Source organism: Engystomops pustulosus, chromosome 4 (genome assembly GCF_040894005.1).
Source record: "Engystomops pustulosus chromosome 4, aEngPut4.maternal, whole genome shotgun sequence".
Classification (NCBI taxonomy): domain Eukaryota; kingdom Metazoa; phylum Chordata; class Amphibia; order Anura; family Leptodactylidae; genus Engystomops; species Engystomops pustulosus.
The window spans coordinates 65,425,602-65,441,506 of record NC_092414.1 but is presented as its reverse complement, the minus strand read 5'-3'; the positions used below and the strand labels follow the sequence as shown (position 1 = coordinate 65,441,506).

General features: G+C 40.2%; 1 long non-coding RNA gene across 1 annotated transcript in view; it reads right to left on the bottom strand.

Annotated features, from left to right (window-relative positions):
- Window positions 1-6,069, bottom strand: part of LOC140128985 (uncharacterized) — a 42,527-nt gene extending 36,458 nt beyond the window's left edge. Inside the window, exon 1 of the long non-coding RNA XR_011855229.1 lies at window positions 6,046-6,069. This is a non-coding gene — a long non-coding RNA (uncharacterized lncRNA). The remainder of the gene's footprint in view (window positions 1-6,045) is intronic.
- Between the last annotated feature and the right edge of the window lie 9,836 nt (window positions 6,070-15,905).

The following is a 15,905-nucleotide window of genomic DNA, read 5'->3' as shown; positions in this document are numbered from 1 at the left end:
TGCCTCCATACATCGTCCCTTTATCAAACGAGGTGTGTCAGGCAGAAATTTGGGTTGTTTTCATGGATTCCACATCAAAGTTGTTAACTTTGTCGCCACCCTGCTGTGTTATCCACAAAATATACTGGCAAACTTTTATCATTTACCAATATTATTTCAGCGCTTCTTGCGCATCTGTTTACATTCCCCTCACCCGGCATATCCTAAACTTATAAGAACGCTACTACACTTGATCTTATACAAAAGGTTCTTAGAAGTGCTGTTTGGGGAGTAGCCTAGAGACAGGGGCTTGGATTGGCGAAAGCTCGCCTGGCAGCGGAGCGCCAGCTCCATGCGCATCAGCCGCTTCTTGCGCATCTGTTTACATTCCCCTCACCCGCCATATCCCAAACTTATAAGAACGCTACTACACTTAACTTGGTGCAGGCTGGGACAGAGTCTGACCCTGGGGCTGGTCATATACTGCCGACGCAGAGAATTGCGGGGCCTACCTCGGTCCAGGTCTCAAAGGCCTACTATACCTCCTCCCAACCCTCCTCCACCTCCTCCTCCTCCGAATTACCATCCGTGGGCATGGCGCCATCAGTCGGTAGCTCTAGGCACAGCAGCAGTGCCGTCGCTAAGCGACAGCAGGCGGTGCTCAAACTGCTGAGCCTAGGCGATAAAAGGCACACCGCCCAAGAGCTATTACAGGGCATTCCACATCAAACTTGTTAACTTTGTCGCCACCCTGCTGTGTAATCCACAAAATATACTTGCAAACTTTTATCATTTACCGATATTATTTCAGCGCTTCTTGCGCATCTGTTTACATTCCCCTCACCCGGCATATCCTAAACTTGTAAGAACGCTACTTCACTTGATCTTATACAAAAGGTTCTTAGAAGTGCTGTTTGGGGAGTAGCCTAGAGACAGGGGCTTGGATTGGCGAAAGCTCGCCTGGCAGCGGAGCGCCAGCTCCATGCCAAGATCCAACTAACATAGTTTTAACTGCAGCACCTTTAATCTACTACTAGTTCACTGCCTCCATACATGGTCCCCTTATCAAACGAGCTGTGTCAGGCAGAATTTTGGGTTGTTTTCATGGCTTCCATGTTAACTTTGTTGCCACCCTGCTGTGTAATCCACAAAATATACTGGCAAACTTTTATCATGTACCGATATTATTTGAGCGCTTCTTGCTCACCTCCTTTGGTTCCTCTCTGCCACCCATTGGTTTGAAGCCTGAGTCCATTTAGGGTATGTCGCCATGCCACTCTCTAGCCTGCTGCCGCTGCCTCTGCATGCCGTCCCCTATAGTGTCAGGGTCAATTATTGCATGTTTTAGATGCTATCTAGCTTCATTCTGTCACTCTGTCATGGCCATGCTGTTGCCCATAATTTTGGCATAATGGTGCGATTATGCAGCCTCAGAGGCATCCATGCATGCTGCCCCTGCTGTTTCCTGTCCATTTCCGTGGTGTTTCCATCCTTTTCTGAGGTTCCCAGGTGTTTGGCCAAGCTTCCCTGTGCAGAGCCTTGGTCCCCTTGAAAAATGCTCGAGTCTCCCATTGACTTCAATGGGGTTCGTTATTCGAGACGAGCACTCGAGCATCGGGAAAAGTTCGTCTCGAATAACGAGTACCCGAGCATTTTAGTGCTCGCTCATCTCTAATTGTCACGTATCTGCAAATACGTGTTATTAATTGTAAAGTTTTCAATATTTCAATATGCTTTTTGGATCAATTCCTTAGGATTTCCTATCTCTTTGCTTACTGCCATTAAACAATTACTTCCATAGGATAATAATGTTGACTCTGTAATGCATATTGTGAGGTGCAGAGCTCATTACAGTCATCTTACTGCAGACTCTACTGCCAGGTGCAATCAAAGCTACCAAGATATAAATGACCTATCCTATAACATAGAAAAGACATAGAACAGAAGCACAAACTCCTGAGTATGGGGTGGATCTGCTTAGGTTCAGCTTCACCAAAATTGGCCAAATCCACACCAAGCACCCCTACCATTAACACGCCATTACAGATGTTGCCATTTTAAATGCCACCATCAAAGCTGGAGGGCAATGATTTGAAGGAAAGCACACTGGCATTTAAAGGGTTCACACCAATTACAAGTGTTACCCAAGTGCTGTCGACAAAGCACACCACCATTTTTTCTAGGATCGCTACGCCTTGTGACCTCATCATTGAGCGACAATCCTTGGGAATGTGCAGGGTTTAAAATGTTAAAACCATTGATCAGTGCCAGATCTAATTGCAGTGTTATAGGCGTGGGTGAACTTACAGCAGTCAGACCCATGTTTAAAAGACTGTAAAATATTTTCTCTTAGATTATCAATCCCTCCATTGCATGAGACAGATTTCAGGAGGCTATTTGGGCAATGCTTGAGGGCCCGAAACAAAAAACACCGTTAAAAGGGTATTCCAGGAATATGACCGTCTGACACAAAAACCCATGAAGTTATAAATAAATGAGTACAACAATACTCAATGTCATTAGTCACAAAAATAGAGCTTGAATGGTTTGATTTTATGATTTACAAAATGTATGGCCTCTCTAAAGTATGCAGAGTTATCACCAAGGTGGCCGCCACTGGAAACTACAAGTTCCAAGATCCTTTAGATCTCAGTAACTCCTCCTACCTCTTATGATCTGCTCCCAGTGATGATCTAACAGGTTTTCTTGCTCTGTTACTATAGTAATGATTTGTAACTGCCATCACCAAAACACTGGCCATACTGGATGCACTGCAACCAACCGACTACAGCCAAACATAGTGCTGATAACATGACCTGCCCAGGCAGGTGCAGGCCATGTGATGTGGACATGTGACCAGCGGCCATTTTCTGTCCTGTGTCTGCTCCGCAAACGACCGTGCAGAGGAAATTAACGGACTGATTAAAGGGCCAGTAGCATTTTAATTCTTCATTACATTGTATGTCACCAGCATTTTCTGATAAGGGGAGCAAAATTTAAAATAACAACTAATTACACATTAGCTTATATTTTGAGTACCCATTTGTATATGAATTATGCTTTTTCCTGGAATACCCCTTTAATGCTTTGTATGCCCTTGTTTATAGCTGAATGTGGAGAATACTTTTATAATCATTATTGGTTGATTACTTAAAGGGGTATTTCCATTTCAGCAAATAAATATTATTGTTTGTATCATGAAAACTTATTCAATTTTCCAACAAATTTTCTGTATCCATTCCTCAGTTTTGTAGTTGTTTGCTGTTCTCCTGTAGAATGTTTCATTGTTTATTTCCCGTGGATAGAAATCTGACTATGGTCACACAGATGCACAGCTCGTTATAACCCACAGCTCTGATTACTCTATGTAACTCTCTATGATACTAATGAAATGTTCACCTGTGTGACCATGGTCAGATATATGCCCACTACAAGTAAACATAAAAGTAAACAAACTTTAAACAGCTCTTAATAGCTGCGGGCTTAAGATGGATTAGTAGGCGGAATGCTAGAGGCTACTGGTCCGTGGAGTAGCCCCAGCTCCGGCTACTCCACACCCCCGCAGCCTCTAGGAAATTTGCATATTGGGGGAATTAAAATGTATAAAAGTTCTAGGCCACAAAAGAATAAGCCTTAAAAAGGGATATACTATTCTACATTAGCGGAACCTGCCATTGGATCTTATTTAATAGGTAGATCCGTGGTGGTAGGTTTCCTTTAAGGACTGTGTAAGAACCTTAGGAGCTAAGTACCTACAGATGCAGCAGATAACCTTGGAGCACATTTTATGGACTTCAGGTTCTTAAAGGGCCAGCGTCACCTCCTCTGAAAAGCACAGCCTGCTAGAAAGCTGACAAGCACAGGCAGGTTGCATTAAAATACAACATTAAAATTACAGCAAAAACTCAATTTTCACTCATATGAGAAGCACATTTCAACCAACTGCATCAACAAAACATTTTGCCTAATTAGCAAAAATAATATGCCAAAATAATAACAAAAAATGTGGTTACAAAAAAATCCAAAATAAACGTCTTTCGATCTTGGATTCCAATTTTTGTTAGTTTCTGCAGTCCTGAAGCCCTTCCACCATGAAATGGTTAAACATTTGATTGAAACGACTAATGCAGCTACTAGCAATGCTGACGTGTAGGCTCATTTTATCATCCTGGTATTATTTATCTGACTCAATCAGTAATTATTATTCTCTGTTATTGTCTCACTTGGCTCAAGGTTGGGAAGCAGCATTTGCCAAAGTACATTTTCTTGTGTTGAAATCAAAAGCTTTGTCAGTTTACAAAATACAGCAGATTCCACTATGATTCATAATAATTTTGGATTTTCATATAGAATTTGTATGAAGAATTTATTTTTTTATGACATGCATTGTTGAGCAAAATATCTTCAGCTGCCTGGGAAACAAACCAGAATTTGAATATTCTTGTTTTTACTTCAAATCACAGAAGTTCATGATGGATGATAAAGCTAATACATTTTTGTCATAATCAGGTAAGCTGAGGATAAAAACATTGTTTAATCTTTTACAGCCCACACAGTAATTCCAGAGGCTGATGCTGTCACGACTAAAATGGGTCAAACTTATTTTTACATAGGTATTTTTTCAATATTATTATCATTAAAAGTTATTGAGTTATTATTATTAAGGATTTTAAGATTTTACAAAAAAATAAAATAAAAAAAGAGGTTCCAGCGGTAAAGAAAATACAGTTGCAGGATCCATGCATTTGAGATTAGTAATCACAAAGCAACTAGGACCTATTCAGGTTTGCCGACTTTGGCTGAACCCTGAACAAAAGGTCAGTTCGGGTACCCGAACCCTTCCACCCACCGGTAACACCCTTGATGGCAATGATTGCGGGTATACACACAACTTGGCACCAACTTTTACCCCACTAAACTAGCAGCGCCTCATGATAAAGGTTTGTGGTGCAAATTACAACAGGGTTCTGTTGTACACAAATTAATAAATATCCTCAGTAACAACAACAACAGACACATCAAAAATATCTAATTTAGGGTATATATAAAGGTATAAACCGATTTTGTCTTCCTAAAGAGGGAGACAAGCCCAGGACATAATCACCTGATACAAGAATTGTAATCAAGTTAAACTTTATTAAATTCAGTATACAAACAATATATAAAAGATTTTTTCAAGTTAAAAATTGTACAGCCGTAGATGATGGTGAGCAGATAAGGGAGTAACACCACTTGGACATACCAGGGAAAGTCATATATTACATATTTTTGGGGGTCAAGTTAGTTAGGTAGATGCACATCATTATAAACATTTAATCTGTATATATACAATTATATTGCACTAGCCCCCGAGTATTTAGAGTAAACAAGGTATCTTACCCATAATCATTTAATGACTTCCCAGGTCCAGGGTGACTCCGGCCCCGACGCGCGTTTCGGCTCAAATGAGCCTTCGTCTGGGGGACCCCCAGACGAAGGCTCATTTGAGCCGAAACGCGCGTCGGGGCCGGAGTCACCCTGGACCTGGGAAGTCATTAAATGATTATGGGTAAGATACCTTGTTTACTCTAAATACTCGGGGGCTAGTGCAATATAATTGTATATATACAGATTAAATGTTTATAATGATGTGCATCTACCTAACTAACTTGACCCCCAAAAATATGTAATATATGACTTTCCCTGGTATGTCCAAGTGGTGTTACTCCCTTATCTGCTCACCATCATCTACGGCTGTACAATTTTTAACTTGAAAAAATCTTTTATATATTGTTTGTATACTGAATTTAATAAAGTTTAACTTGATTACAATTCTTGTATCAGGTGATTATGTCCTGGGCTTGTCTCCCTCTTTAGGAAGACAAAATCGGTTTATATGTATTATTTTTCAGCCTCAGGCTTTAATGGTGTATACGCCTTTAAGGGCCATTGTGGTATAACAATTTAGTCCCAATTTTTCATCTGGGTTCCTTTCCTTTTTAGTTTTCAGTAGTCAATTATAGGTTGTTGGTATATATAAAGGAAATCTACCATCAAACTCAAACATGATAAACCAGGGACACTTACTCATAGATGCAGGCGCACGATTGTGGTTATCTTCTTATATTTGTTATTCGTGGCCTCCTTCCTTTTAGAATAAACTTTCAATTATGCTAATAAGTCGGAAGGGCTCCTGGGGGTGTTACTAGAGGCCCTCCATACTGCAACTTCACAGGCTTTCACAGTGTTAGGTTACATTCACACATATTTATGGGGGACGTATATATACGGCCAAAGTATATACGGCCGATATACGTCCCCCATACACTTCTATGGGCTCACATGTGCGGCACCGTACCGCTCCGTAGCCCGTAGAAAGAGGGGACATGTCCTAACTTTCTACGTGATACTGCGCCGTGTGCTGTATATGCCTATGGAGAGGGGCGGGGGTGAGCTGCGCTCATCCCCTGCTCCTCTCCGCAGCGCCAATGTATGTCCGCTGTACTATGGTATGGCGGGCATACATCGTGTGCATATAGCCTTAGAGAAGCACATCCCCCTCACTGTGTTCTAAAACTTCCAGTGTTCCAAGTGAGATTACATCAGGCAGAGGGAGGGATGAAGCTCTGAGGGAGCAGAGAAGGATGGTGCCACAGCATCTCCAGAAGCCATTCAGGCTTATTATCATAGTTTTAAAAGACGACTTTACAAGGAAGGAGACAATGGATAACAAATATAACAAGACTACCACAGTCACAGTGCTTGGATCTATGAGTAAGTGTCGCTGTTCTATCTTGTTTAACTTTGATGGTAGATTTACTTTAACTGCAAAATGCAAACTAATTTGCTAAACAGGATCAATGTTGTATTTGCTAAACTATTTTAATGTTTGTTATGACTGACCTTCCGCTTGTGCTGTGTCATGTCAGAAGTGTCTGAGAGCAGAACTGTTCTAGTTGCCCATGGCAACCAATAAGGGTTCAGCTTTAATTTTCCCACAGCTGTTTTTAACATTAAAGCTGAACTCTGATTGGCTTCCATGGGCAAATAGAACAGTTTTACCTCAGACTCTTCTGATAAATCTCCCCCAATGTGTGTATTTGTGGATATTCTTATGTACAGTGCGGCCCTAGCATTGACGTTGCTCAGCTAAACTGCACATTGGCAACAGAGTGTCATCCTTTATATATGTTCACTGAAATGTGTGTTATTATGTGAAGCTGCAATTTCATATCTTTGATAAATGCCGTGATCACAACTGATATTGCTTTTATGGTAAGGGAACTGGAAAAGTGTTTTGTTGCTATGCTAGGTAAATATTCCAGTGGCTCAATCATTTGCATCTTACATCATATAGCTATTGTATATCTGTAGAGTGAAGGTGAGGCCCAGTAATGTAGTTATGATTTTTGTTTTTATGTGCAAAAATATGATTCTGGATTCAGAAAAATGCCCTATTAAGAGAAGGTTAAAATTAATTGTTACATAATAAGTATGAAAAATACAGTTAAAAAATACCTATAATATGGAAGGAGTGGTCATTTTTATATAAATTGCTCCATGTTATTTGTGGCATTGGGTATATAGGAACACTGTCCATAAACCATCAGATATATCTCATTTTATGTAGGAAAGTGAATGCAATCGGAAATTATTCTGAATCGTTGTACCACATGAGAAAAATGCTTGAATATAGGGAGAAATCTGTAGATATGTTGATATTAAATGATGCAGAAATGAAATCCGCATATTATGACTGGTTTTCCTGCAGTGTTTGGAGAAAATTTAAAAAAAGATCACTTTAAAAGAACAATAAAAATATTACGGTATATATTTCACCCATACTTTTCCTCTGTAGTAAATTACTGGATTTCTGCACTGAAAATATGCTCTTCATCCATGAAGGAGACACCTTATGTTAAACATTTTTTTGTTAAATATCACATTTCTTTAAAAATTTCTTTTAAGAAATAAAAAATATCTAAAACAAATATATATATAAAAAAATATCTAAAATAAAATATCCTGTCATTTTAACTTTGGCCACTGGGCTTAATAATTATATTTTAAGATATTTGTACAATTGTGCTGTCTCTCTGATTGAGTGATACACTAATATTGGAAGTGATGTGCTCAAGAACTGCATCGGGTGTGGCCTGCCTGAGCACCAGGATGGACAGACATCTCTGAGAAACATCTTAAGACTTCACAAGTGATGGTCCTTCCAAACATACCCCCTCCAGAATGGTGACAGCAAAGACTGGGCTGAAATAATTGACAGACTTTAACCATGGATGTGGGCAGCTGATTAGTACTTCTCCTCCATGCTTCCTGGCTGCTTCTCTCCCTCTATTTACGGGTTCAGCAATGGGAGAACCGGATCCCTGAGATGCCTCCCTGGTACTTCCAGAGCCAGTATTCTCCTCTTGGAAGGGTCCTGCACTGCTAATGGCCATTGGTTATCCGCTGCTTATAAATAATCCTAGCTAGATCCTGAAAGGCTAATCCTGCACAATGTTGTGGGGGATTTAACTGTTTCCAATCCTGTCCCATAATACTCAGTACCTTCCTCAGGCCAGAAAGCTTTAGAAGAATTTATTTAACATTTTTAAAGAAATGATGCCAGTCCTGTGGGCCTCTATACATTTATATCTGCCCCACCTTGCTCATAAGATAGATGTTACAGTGGAGGAGTTAAGAGGCAGAGTGGACAACCTGGAGTCTAAAATGTGTGAATTAACCAACTTCAACATATAAGTTATTGACTGTCACTACCAGGATGGGGTGACCTCCATTAAACACAAATTGGCTTACTTGGAGGATAGATCCAAAAGAATAATTTGAAATTCCATGGAATTCCTGGAATTGTTTCTCCATCTGAGCTGAAATTTTACATCATGGCCATCATCAAAGTTCTACACCTGACATCTCTCCTGAAGAGCTTGTAATCGACAGGGCCCACAGGCTACCTAAACCCAAGTCTCTGTCAGAGGAAATCCTTAGAGACTCCATTATAGGTGAGTAGTTTCTTCTTTCATGTGAAGGAATCTCTCATGTAAGCAGCTACAAAGCTGAAACCCTTATAAGAACTGCACTGGATGTCAAATGCATTAAAACAGGATTGTTTAGAATAAAGAATTCTCTGACACTCTCTCTTCCTCATTCAAGGTTTATTACAGAAACATATTAATAAAAAAGGCTATTTGGAAATCATTAAAACATACAACCAAAATATGTAAAGCACAAACCCTATGTTTATATCTACAGTAATGACAGTGGATATTAATATAACAATAAAGTGTGCATCACCAAATGCAAAAAGAAATTATAAAATGAAAATTTATTTTTAAAAGCATATAATAAGGATAGTATAACCAAGCTGGGTTTATAGGTATGGCAAGGATGTCAAAATATGTAATATGCATATACTATACCACCATATGTAGTGAGGAAAGATAATTTTTTTTTTCATATAAAGAGCCAAAATTGACTCATTACGGCAATTTATTAAGGTAGTAAGCAATTAGCCAAAATATTAGTGGAACATAACGCTATCCAGTATAATTCAAATGTTGAAGTGGTGGCAGAGTCTATACAAATATTACATAATATAGTGAAGTACAAAAATCAGTCTAAAGATCCCTGAAGTCAAAATATTCTAAATACTAAATAGTGCATATAGTGATACATGAGGGACTTGTAATATCGGGCTGTGGCTTAAAGATGAAAATGAGATGTGTCCTTAAGGGACACTTTCTCCTCTATCTGTATCTTTCCCAGATTGTCTGCTGATGCTGCTAAATTCTCCACCAAGTTTTTAAGAATTTTTACTGTCAATTTCCTTCAATTTCCTAACTGTAAACATCTTCTGACCCAGTTGGAGTAATGCTGTAGCAGCATCCAGAAACTTATAGAAGTCTTCTGGCATAATAAGTTTATATGAGTATTCCACCAGGTGATTACTGCCTCCAGTGCCCCAACTACACAGAGGAAGATGCCAGAGACTGATTGCTGTATCCATAGTGTAGTAGCCATCATGGCTACATCTTTCCTGAGGCTGCAGATACCAGGACCCTGACGGGTGCTGCATCTGGAGTCATCACCTGCCAGTAGTACAGACCTGCCAAAAGCAGAAAAGAATCAATTGCATCTGCATCTTTAAGACACAAATGCCACTGATATACAGATTGTTACAGCATAGAATCCTCTGTCTGCACCCCTCTATATGCTGTGGAAGTCACTGTGGACGTCACACTGACTGCGCCCTGCACTGAAACTTCAGCCAAGCAGAGGAGGAGGGAGCCTGAATAGAGGTGAGTAAATGTTGTATTATTTTATCTCTGGCCACCTCATGCAACAAGGAAAGATTCTGTGTATTATAAAACTATGGAAAATTAGACTTGATAAAAACTGGTAATGGTGGAATGTGGCTATGGGGGGCAAACTTTAACCTTGGGGAGATCTTTATATCATTAAACCAGAGGGAGGCTGTGTATAGAAAGCTATATATCATTCAACTGTGGGGAGCTGAATATAGCTAAAATATATATCATAAAATGAAGGGCTGGATATAGGGAGTTAAGCATCATTAAACTGGAGGGGGTTGTTTATAGCTGAACTATCTAATATGAGTGTACGTGTGTGTGTGTATGTATGTATGTCCGCTAAAGGAATCTGCACCGTCGCACTTACAGTCACCGAATTTTGCACAGTTGTCGCCTGTGAATAAGGGAACGTCATAGACTCGGTTTTGATCCGAAATTTTCACTAAACACTTTTCAAAATCCGCTTAATAACCACCATATACAGAAGCCATTATCTGCTGCTGCTGTTTTTGCAGTTGGAAGCCGTGATTGGCTTCTTTTCTGTCACAGGTCATTAATATGAGCTCTGAGCTTTCATTGGTTAATATAGGCAATGAGTATAAGATGCATATGTGTGAGGTAAGATGGATAAAGATAGAGAGACAGGCTGTGACAGGAGCTGACAGACAGGCTGTGACAGGAGCTGACAGACAGGCTGTGACAGGAGCTGACAGACAGGTTGTGACAGGAGCTGACAAACAGGATGTGACAGGAACTGACAGACAGGCTGTGACAGGGGCTGACAGACAGGCTGTGGCAGGAGGTGAAAGACAGGATGTGACAGGAGCTGACAGACAGACTGTGACAGGAACTGACAGACAGGCTGTGACAGGAGCTGACAGACAGGATGTGACAGGAGCTGACAGACAGGCTGTGACAGGAGCTGACAAACAGGATGTGACAGGAGCTGACAGACAGGCTGTGACAGGGGCTGACAGATAGGCTGTGGCAGGGGCTGACAGACAGGCTGTGACAGGAACTGACAGACAGGCTGTGACAGGAGGTGAAAGACAGGATGTGACAGGAGCTGACAAACAGGATGTGACAGGAACTGACAGACAGGCTGTGACAGGGGCTGACAGACAGGCTGTGGCAGGGGCTGACAGACAGGCTGTGACAGGAACTGACAGACAGGCTGTGACAGGAGGTGAAAGACAGGATGTGACAGGAGCTGACAGACAGACTGTGACAGGAACTGACAGACAGGCTGTGACAGGAGCTGACAGACAGGATGTGACAGGAGCTGACAGACAGGCTGTGACAGGAGCTGACAAACAGGATGTGACAGGAGCTGACAGACAGGCTGTGACAGGGGCTACAGGGACTACAGCTAGTATTTCATAAATAAGGGGACTGTAAATAGATGAGCTTTATATCATAAATTGGGGGGAGTGTATATAGGGGCAATATGAAAGTGGAAGGGCTGTTTATAGCATTTACATTTTTACCAGGCAGCAAAAAGCCTAGAATAGGACCTCGTAGCCTATAATCAGCAGGGGTCACATACACCGAACTCCTGCCCACAAGACATTCATGTCATATCCTAGCAATGTGCCATCAAAATTTGTCCTGAGATAACCCCTTCTAGGTAATGAGCCAAAACCAACTTTGTTTTCATAAAAGATATTAAATTGTTCATTATCCTTAAATTACAAGTTCTGTTAATTGCTACAAATTAATTTTTCTGTCGTTCCAGTGAATTACACTGATGAAGTATCTGAGATTAATTTCTAATGCAATAATCTTATGAGACTATATTTAATGTGTCATTTAGGAATACTGACTATCATGTTAGCATCATTTTCTGCATTTCCACTGATTGAACTGTGGATGTTGGCTACAGCTTGTGGGAAGAGTAAACTTGCCTAAGGCTACATTCACACACATGTATGGGGGACGTATATACGTCCGACGTATATATGTCCGATATACGTCTCCCATACACTATAGTCTCAATGCACCGTACGGGAGCGGTGCGGTGTAGCACACGTGCAGCACCGTACCACTCCATAGCCCGTAGAAAGATAGGACATGTCCTATCTTTCTACGTGATCCTGCGCCGTGCGCTGTTTATTCCTATGGAGAGGGGCGGGGATGAGCAGCGCTCATACCCTGTTCCTCTCCGCAGTGCCGATGTATGCCTGCCGTACTACGGTATGGCGGGCATACATCGTGTGCATGTGGCCTAAGGATGATATTAACCTCTTAACGCTCAGCGTCCGATATATCGGACGCTGAGCTCAGTGACTTAGCGCTCAGTGTCCGATATATCGGACGCTGAGCCGATGCCGGTTCAGCTCAAGATTTGAGCCGAACCGGCATCGGGAAACACGGGGTGCCGGCTGTGACTGATAGCCGGCACCCCAGTGTAACACCCGCGATCGGAGTTGTCTCTGATCGCGGGTGATTAACCTGTTAAATGCCGCGGTCATCGCGACCGCGGCATCTAACATGCATTTGGGTTGTCTTTCCCCCACGATCGGCCCCCCCGAATAATTTTCGGGGGGCACCGATCATTGCTACGGTATCACTGGGGTTCGATCTGGACCCCAGTGTTACCTGCAGGAACTGCCGGTAAGATGGCGTCTGTGACGTCATCTTACTGGCAGAGTGCCACCCTATGCAAGTGCATAGGCTGACACTGATAATGCCCTGCAATACATAAGTATTGCAGGGTATTATTATGAACAAGCAATCAAATGATTGCTTGTTCATTTCCCATGGTGGAAAAAGTGAAAAAGTAAAAAAAAAAAGTAATAAATCACCAAAAATGCCCAAAAGCCCCAAAACATATAAAGAGACATATAACTAAAAAATAAGTCTGAATCATAACACAAACCCCACATATATAGTATCACCGCGTCCGTAACAACCCGTAGAATAAAAATAAATAATTATTGAACCCGCACGATGAACGCCGTAAAAGAAAACTGTTATAAACCCTCCAAAAATTATGATTTTTACCTATTCAATCCCACAAAAAATGCTATAAAAAGTGATCAAAAAAACATATGTACTCTAGAATGATACTGGTGCAAAGTACAACGTGTCCCGCAAAAAACAAGCCATCAACCAGCTCCGTAGCCAAAAACGTAACAAAGTTATGCCACTTGGAAGATGGCAATACAAAAATGATAGATTTTTCCCCACAATAGGGTTTTATTTTACAAATTTAGTAAAACGCAAGAAAATATATTCATGTCTGGTATCCCCGTTATCGTATCGACCCATAGAATGAAGATAATATGATTATTAGTCTATACGGTGAACACCACAAAAAAAAAAGTAAAAAAAACAGTAGAGAATTGATGCTTTTCTACTCCTGCTCTCAAAAAGAAGTTCCTAAATTTTCAACAATAGGTGATACCAACCCCAAAATAGTAACATTGTAAAAAGCATATCATCCCGCCAAAAAAATGCCATCACATGGCCCTAGTAGCGCAAAAGGGAAAATTTTACAGCCTTCAAAAGAGGCCAATGAGGAAAGTAAAATCCTGGCAGCTGCAGGGCGCTCTTTCCCTTCTGCGCCTCACTGTGTGCCCATAAAACAAGTCACGGCCACATGTGGGGGGTCTTTGTACTCAGCAGAAATTGCAGAACAAATTGTATGGTGGGTTTTCTTTTCTTATCTTTTGGAAATGTGTAAATTTGAGGGCTAAATGAACGTATAAGGGAACAATATGACCATTCTAAATTTCACCTCCATTTTGATTCAATTACTATGAAGATCTCAAGGGGTTAACAATCTTTGTAAAAGCTGTTTCTGATAGTTTGAGGGGTGCAGATTTGAAAATGGGTTGGTTATATAGGGGGTTTTGATGCTAAATATGTAAAATTTCATTCAAAACTGTATTTATCCCTAAAATAGTCAATTCTGAAAATCCGGAAAAGCGCTATTCGATTTGTAAGCCGCGTGACATCAAAATAAATTATCCAGACATTTCAAAAATGGTGAAAATGTAAAGTAGACATATGGGAAATGTTATTCAGCAATTTATTTAGGTGGTACATCTATCTGCCTGAAAACACAATGATTTCAAATTTCAAAAATGGCAAATTTTTCAGAAAATTCATCATATTTTCTTTTTTTTTGTAAATAAACGCAAAACTTATCAGCTAACATTTACCACTAAAATGAAGTACAACATGTGGGGAAAAAATAATCTCAGAATCGTTTTGATAAGTAACAGTGTTCAAAAGTTATAACCATATAAAGCGACGCATGTCAGAATCCAAAAAATGGGACTGAGCCTTAAGCTGTAAAATGGCTGGGTCCTTAAGGGGTTAAAGGGCAGCTTAAAGTTAGAGTACCTCAAAGTGTTTTTGTATCAGAACTTTTTTCTTATGTTGCTTTCAGTATTCATTAACTTGTTTGCTAGCCTGTGGTATACACATGAGAGAAACCCACACTGCTGATTTTTCAATCTCTAGACACTTGCATTCATTCACCACTTGTAATTTAAAATAGAGAACCCTTATCTGCATTCATTTCTTACATCATTGCTCCAGCACTTTGCAGATTTTATCTGAGTGTGGCTTTTATAACCTTTTGGAAATTGCTGTGATAAAGGATGCATCAGCAGTTTGCAATCCCATTGCTTTTCTGAGCTGCACATCAAATCTCTCCCTGCACATTAATGGATGGACCAGGAGGCTTTACTGCCTTTTATTTCCAAAGCAAGCGTTGTTTGTTCTTTCATGTAAATGAAGCAAAAGAGAAAAGAATATATCACGTTACAACAAAACACCTGGAAAACATGGGGAAAAAGCGTCCGCTGCTGTCAGTTCAATTTGATTTGCTGTAAAAGTACAAATTAGGAGTTGATAGGTAATAGTATGTTGTTTCCCTGATTTAATATGGCTAGATATTACAAATGTAAATTCTTAGGCCTCTATAAAAGCACCAATCACCAATTTGCATACATTTGAAAGATTTCTCTGAATTCACAAATGAAAGCATGCTTATAATACACAAGGCCATATATTTAGCTTATATGTGACCTGGCATATTCCCTAGGTGTGTATTTCTCCAGATTTTTCTGCAGGATATCTATATTTTAGTATGTCCTAGAAGTGTTTTAAGTTTAAAAATCGAATACAAAAATAATAATAATATTTACTTAGACTATAAACAAATATTGTAAAAATAGGAATATTCTCTAACTTTTTCATACATTTGGATGTTGCCAGCTAAAGTTCTCAAAGGGGGTGTCACATTTGGTGCATTTACTTAAAATGCTAAAATTCTCAATTATTCAATGAATAAGTTACAAAGGGTCAATATATTGTTTTATGAAAACCTTTAAAGGAAACCTGTCATCAGCAACTTACCAGTATATTGTCAGCACCTTTAAGTTTTTGTTTCTTTCATGGCCCATGTGGTGGAATCATCCAGAAATCCAACTTTTAAGTGAGATCTAAATTGGTTGTATAAAGTCAAGGAGGAGGAGAGTGTAACACAAGTCAAGGTGGTGAGCTCTGAAGCCTTCTCCTCTGTGATTGACATTGTGCATCGGACTTCAGGAGATCTGGTTAGTGATGTCTCTGGACGCAGGATCATCACTATGACAGTGATGAGGGCTT